We start from the raw sequence: 7,291 nt of genomic DNA, 5'->3' as shown, positions 1-7,291 counted from the left end.
ATGAAATTAATTTTATTAATAAATGCATTTTTATTGTTAGTTTTAAGAAATTACTTCTTTTTTTTAAAATTGTCACTAGCTATAAAAATAATTTTTAAAAACCAAAAATAATTTTAAATGTTTTGCAATAGTTAAGAGGAAAGTAAAGAGGTAGTAAAAAAGATAGAGGAAAGCAAAGAACTTAAACGAAAAAGTAAATCAGAATTTAAAAATATTCTTTTACTATATATATATATATATTTAGAATTTCACTCCAAAAAACGAACAACTTAACTTTTTTCTTTTCTCTTCAAGTTTAATACTTGTGATGCCACACTGGGCATTACATATTTCCCCGCCTTTAAAATGTTTTTAATTTCTTAAACTTATTTTTTTAAATCATTCTTAATCGAATTTAAATTAAATTAAACCAATTATTTAATTTTTATTACATTTTACAAAAAAGCATGTATAAATTATTTTATTCTTTTCTTAACAATCAATGCAACGGCCAACTTTTTATTTCAATACTAATGAACTACTGTCGCGCCTAAATCGAAAAACAAAAATCTATTTATAACTCTTTATTTCTTACCGCAAAAATGTTTCAGTTACACGGTAATACTAATTCTCACAGTCTTTTTGGCGATTTACTTTCGCCAAATTATTTTCAAATTTAATAATGATTATGGGGGGTTGGCTTTATTTTCGGCTATGCAATCTTTCGATAATTCTCAAACCATGGATCTCTTCCTATGCTCCCAACTGTCTGTTGGGAACAATTCATTTACTTTCAATTTGGAATTATTGGTGACTAAGGGTGCCCTTGGGCCTATCAGTCCCTACCGTTGAATATCTATCTTAACAGAAACTCTCGAAATTAAAAGAAGGATTTTCTTGATCCCTTTAAGGGACTTCTTTTCTTTATTTTTATATTTTTGAATGTAGCCATATTCTACTTAATATTTACTTAATAAATTAATTTTTCTAAAAATAATTTGATTCATTTTTCTGGGATAATATCCCTACATCACGTCCAAGTTAAGATGTATCTGTAATGGCCAAAAGTATACTTAATACTACAAAGAAACTACCTGAACGGACCACTAAAATTGAACTGATCTCCGCCTCCACAATACTATCGAGTCAAGGGGAAAAAATGGGAAATGGGACAACCGGTCATTTCACTTTTTCCCATAATTTTACTTACTTTTTTTTTTATTCTTTTCATTTATTATTATTATTTGAAAATATTTTAATGATAAGAGTAGATCAATGAAAGACTTAAGAAAACAGAAGTCCGATGTCTCCTTTCAAACTTTTGATCCTTCGGTATCCATCAATTTGTGATGGAAAGATTCGTGTGGATGGTAAGTTCTTTACCAATTCAAACATTTCGAAGCTGTACACATTAAATGCACTTTGCCTCCCAAAGTGTATAGAAATGAAGTTCTTTTTTTTATAAAGTTCTTTCAAATAAAACTCTCGTGAACTAGATTTTGTCATATATTCATATTATTTTCATTGTTGAATTAACTTTTTATTGCATTAGATTATTTCTAACCTGAATATTTTTTTAAATATAATTTAATCCAAGGGAAAAAAAAATTTGCAAAAAGTGGCTATTAAATTAAAAGGATCTATTGATATCGTCCACCCACTCCTTAGGTTTTCTTTTACTTAACCGACGCTAAACAGCCGACCCGCTTCACAGTTTACGACTACCAATGTTAATCTCCGTAGCCGTGTAATTTTGAACTCAACCCAAAAGACAAGAGAATTCTTCAAATATTGAGAAAAGACGAGAGAATTCTTCAAATATTGGGGAAAATTGGTCTTCATTGTGGGCTTTTCAATAGAACTAAGCCGCATTTGCGTTACATGGGGAGGGAAACCACGAGAACCTCCCAATGTTAGCCTGACGAATAGGGGACTCTAACCCATGATCCGTCTACCGCTGAGGATATTTCACGTCAACACTGTGGTCGTTGCAAGTCAGGTGAAGTATTCATATCGACCAGCCATCGCTAGGATTAGAACTTCATTGGGAGGCGAGTGCTCTATCCCTTGAGCCATCACGGCTCACGCATTAGGTTTGAGGAAAAAGTGGCTACAAAGTTATTAAAGTCTACCAGCCACTAGCTAGTAACTGTAAATTTAAATTTCCAGGCTTAGGGGACGCTATACAAACACCTCTGCGCGTACTAGTTTTATTGCATAATACTTGTAAAAACACATAGCGTATTGAGAAAAAAAACACTCCCTTAACTATGGCGTATATTCTATACATTTAATTAATAGAAGGCATTTCTTAATTCTAAAAGGAATATTCCACATTTAGCAATCATTTTTATTGTTTGTTTCTCTTACTCAATGGATTACGTTTCAACAACGACATTACGAGCTTCGCTCTTTCGTTGAACCATAAATCCTAAAAGTACCTAAGTATGATTTAGATATGTTTATTAACGATGGAAAAACCCCTAAGAAATATTATATAAATGACAAGACAATGAGGGTAATCTCATTGTTGTAATGTCTTTGCCCTCTCTTGAATCTAGACTCGGTTTTTTGTTTAATGATGCCCATTATTTTGCTTTATTATTTATAACCATACCCATCTCTTGTGAGCATCGGAGATTTTTAACTAAGGCTATGAACTTCATCGTTACCAAATAAGTTTTATCTTCTAACTTTTTGAAAAAGCAGCTCTTTCTTTATTTCTGGAAATCTGGCGAATATTTAGACTATAAAAATCCAAAGAAAGGCAAATGCGAAAAATGTACTGCTCAGACATAAAACTTTAGGCACTATATAAATTTTTTTACATAAACTCTTAAGTAATTGTAATTTTTTCTTTCAATCACTTTACTGAAGTTGTAATAAATTGATAGAAAAACATACCATGGAAAGAAAAAAAAACAATTACAAAAACAAATTTAAGCTGAATGTATAAATATTAACATTTTTAGCAATTTTAAACGATTAGGCACAAATGACAATATTTGTTCAATAATTAATATCAAAGGAAATAAAATAATGTGAAAATCCATTTTTTAATCAATTGAAACACAAGGCTTTCCGTTGAAATGACAAGATTTTGCATGGTTTCTGATTCGATATTATACCATGCTGTTTAAGTGGCTTGCAACGTATAGAAATGCCCTACTAAACATTGTCTATTGGGTTCAGATCTGGCTAAGGGTGGGACAGTCTAAAACTTATTATATGTTTTCAGTTAACCATAATTTAACGTGCATTTATTTATATATATATATANTTATATATATATATATAAATCCTCGTTAAATTATGGTTAGCTAAAAACATATAAGTTTTAGACTGGCCCACCCTTAAAATTGCCAAGATAGTTTGACCTTTAAATTAAAAAAACCTACATCATAAACTGTGCTCTGTCCTTGCCTACCAAATTGTATAATTCTCTTGAGTTCTTTCTTATTTCATTGATGGCTATAACTATCTTGCCCATCCAGTTTCTAACTTTCTTTTTTTTTTTTTTTGATGATCAGCAGCACATTAATCCATTCACGATATGTACTTGCTGGCCCATTCTAGATTTTCTTGCTTATGATACGATTTAGGATAATACAGGCCACCTAGCACCTTTTGATATATTCGGTTTTATAAATCCGTTTGCAAAAGCTTTCTCTTGAAAACACGTATCACATTTGACTTTTGATGCATTTTCAGAACAATTTTGATTTGATGCTGTTTCTCCCCTCCCACCTCTAACCTTATTCATTGTTGTCTTTCGTAGACTTCCACATCACAATTGCTGTCCGTAATTTTCGTAACGGATATAATCTCACCATATACCTAACTCAGCGATTTATTTAAATCGAGATTTCTTTATTCTCAGATTCTAATTTCGTTATTCTAAAAATTACTGCATGCGTGACTCCTTTGACCTTTCATTTCGGAATGAAAAATAAAAATAACATCAGTGATTAATTAAAGCAACAGAATATTTCTACATACTTCTAAATTGATTTTTAATTTCTTAAAAATCTGCATTTATATATTATGTTTAAGTTTTAGTGGCAAGTATTTCTTCCTGATATAATTTTTTAGCCATAGCTTATCTTTCTTTTCGGATCTTACCTTATCTGTTTATTTCACTACAGTAAAACAATGGGAGAAAATATCCGTATTTCCAACCAATTAATCCACAGATCAATCCGATCATCAATCAATTTTATTGTGTCCAATTTTAATTTCAGTAATTTTTTTTTCCGAGATAATTTAGGAATTCGATATAAAATTATAATATAAAAATATCTCACATTAGATTAAAACAATTAAGTAAAATCATTATGGGTTACATTTGATACTTAGGCGAAACATATATCATTTATAACGGTTACCTCTACTAAGGCAAAACATTCCATTACAATTGCGACGATTTATCCCAAAGACGACGATCCCAAAACGATTGATTAATATTTATGTAAATTTTTTTGTTTAAAATTTGGCTTTTTTTCATATTTTATTTCGATTAAAATTTTTTGTTAATTTATAAGAATATTTTTAACACTAGGTTTACGGGACGTCATTTTGACGTATTTCGAATTTTATAAGGAAGATAACAAAACCCGTTTGCATTTTTATTTTACCTCTTGTAATGACTTTTATCCATTGATCGAGGAAAATATTTATTGAAGTCTATTTTCTTCAAAAGCGTTAAAATATTGAATCAAAAATTTGAATTGTAATGAACACAAATTTAAAATATAATTTAAATGAAAAAACGAATTTAATTATTCAGTACTCCATTATACTCCTTCGAGGACTGTACGTGTTAAAATACGAATGAAAACTTTTCAAAATATCCAAGATTCCACTTTTTTTGATAAAAGTTAATAGAAGCAATTCTTCTACCAATTAAACTTTTTATGCTAAATGTTGATTTCTAAATGTGAAGGGGATAAAAATACTAATATGCATATTCAGCAGAAGTAGCCTTAACTTTTCTAAATGTTTAAGAATTTATTTTCTTGGTTAAAAAAATTACATTAAAAAAATCTTTCTGTTAATTAAGATTTTTTTTTTATTCGTTTTCAAATGTTAAGAGAAAAAAAATACTATAAAATATATTTTCGGAAATAACCGTTTAACTTAGATTTAAAGATGTCAATTGTCCTTGATTTTGACAAATCAATTGTTCTCAAAATGAGACTATATATCATTCAAAGCTGTCTGGGCAATTTAAGTTCACAGGTAATAAAAAAAACTTTTTTGAAATAAAAATAAGCAGATTCTGTTTGTAACTGATTTAAATGGGAAACTTAATAATAAAACCATTTTTATGTATATATGGACAAAGAAAATAAAAAAATAAAAATTATACGTATGAAGATGAACTTGCAGAACTAATTTACATGATTTCATTCTTTTTTTTTTCTCCCAAAATGTACAAAATACAGCTCACAAATTTAAACTTTTTTAAATATTCTTTTCTGGAGTGAATTCAAACACAGTTGTTGTGTTGGTAGTTCACCTTCATCTCCGGAGTTTTATGAGAATTGACTCCGACTTATATTCGATAAAAAAAAAAAATTAACCAAATCGTTGGAAAGCATCATAAATAAATAAGTTTTTATTATAAATTATATATTCCTGTTTTTGTACTGTTAGAATCTAAGGTGTTTAAATAAATATAATTTTTTATGTAGTTATGATAGCAAAGAGTTCATTATAATTGAAGAAAGTTTCAAAAATATTTTTTCTCTAAGTATTTTTATTTTATTTTATAACCGTCGTTGAACAGTCGACGTCGACCCAATTATTTGGGTTTACGACTACTAATGTTCAATTCCGTATCCTTGTAATTTTGAACCCAATCCAGAGGACAAGTGAGCTCCTGGATCAAGCATTGGGATAAATTTGTCCTTATGGATAGAACAACCCGCAATTGCGTTACATGGAGAGGAAAATCATGAAACCACCCACGGTTATTCTGACAGAAAAGGGACTCTAACCCATGATCCGTCTACCACTGAGGATAATTTTACGTCAGCATTGTGGTCAGTGCGAACCGGGTGCGGGATTTGTATCGATCGGTCTAACGAGCAACGTCATCGTAGATAAAACATGACATTCGTTTATGCCACGATTTATAGGCCAATAAGGTTCGAAACACGCGCATGACATCGCTGACAGAAATCTAATTAAATCTGATCCAAAAATTTATTCAGTGATAATAATCCATGCGTAGTTGCTGTAACGTTAACCCGCCAAGCAAAACCACGTGACTAGGCCCAACCATGTACTTTAAATCTCACTCGCGTACTCATACACGACTTTCAGCAATAATTAATACGCCTATTCCTGATGAAACTTGCAAGTCAACCCTTGAATAATTCGAACAATACTACAAATTTCATTCAGGATATCTTCCTTTTGGCTTATCGTATACCAGAATATGGTGTTAATCGGTTCAAAATGGCAGATATTATAAAGATCACAAATATTTTCTTTTATATATAAAGATAACCTATCATGCTAAATAGCAGTTAGTTCAAAATACTAATTCAAGAAACTCAAGATTTATTATAATCATATTAGTAATTCTCTAAAATAATAATTGTATTCATTAGGTATTCTCTAAAATAATTACTAATGGCTTTAATATTTATTAACATTGAACATACTATCATGGTACTACAAAACTTTTTTTAGCTAGAATAAAATGCTCTTTACTCTATCAGAACTTCGTGCACAACTACAATTTTTTATTTTATTCTGGTTGCTTATCAAAGAAAAAAAAAGTTTTAGAAATTCAACTCGCAAAAAGAAAGGCTAACTATAGTACTAAATAACCCTCGTTAGTTAAAATTTACTACAATTTTTCGAATGGATGCATAGCTTCATTTTAATTTCATGAATTTATTATTTATACATTTAGGTTCGCAGAAGCAAATCTTGATAAGCGTAAATATCGGAAAAAGAAAAATATAGTTGTAGATATTTAAAAATTAATTATCGAAGATGTCACTTGGAATTATTCGGTCTTACTTCTGCTAATCTAACAAATAAACCTAAGTAAGCATTAAAAACATGCCACAAACTCCCAAATGAAACTTATTTTTGATTACATAGAGCTGCAAACTACTTATATTATAAAATATTTACTTAGTGGAAAACTTTCTTTGGGCTGTAGAACAAATCAGTTGTCAAAGGTAGTTTAAAAGTGGACAGTGACAACATAGTCCTTCCTAACATACGTACATTAGATATTGTGCAAACGGATAAAAAAATGTGAATTAGTACAATGAACACACATATGAGAATT

This window comes from Parasteatoda tepidariorum, chromosome 6 (genome assembly GCF_043381705.1).
Source record: "Parasteatoda tepidariorum isolate YZ-2023 chromosome 6, CAS_Ptep_4.0, whole genome shotgun sequence".
NCBI classification, from domain to species: domain Eukaryota; kingdom Metazoa; phylum Arthropoda; class Arachnida; order Araneae; family Theridiidae; genus Parasteatoda; species Parasteatoda tepidariorum.
This window is presented reverse-complemented; position numbering follows the sequence as displayed.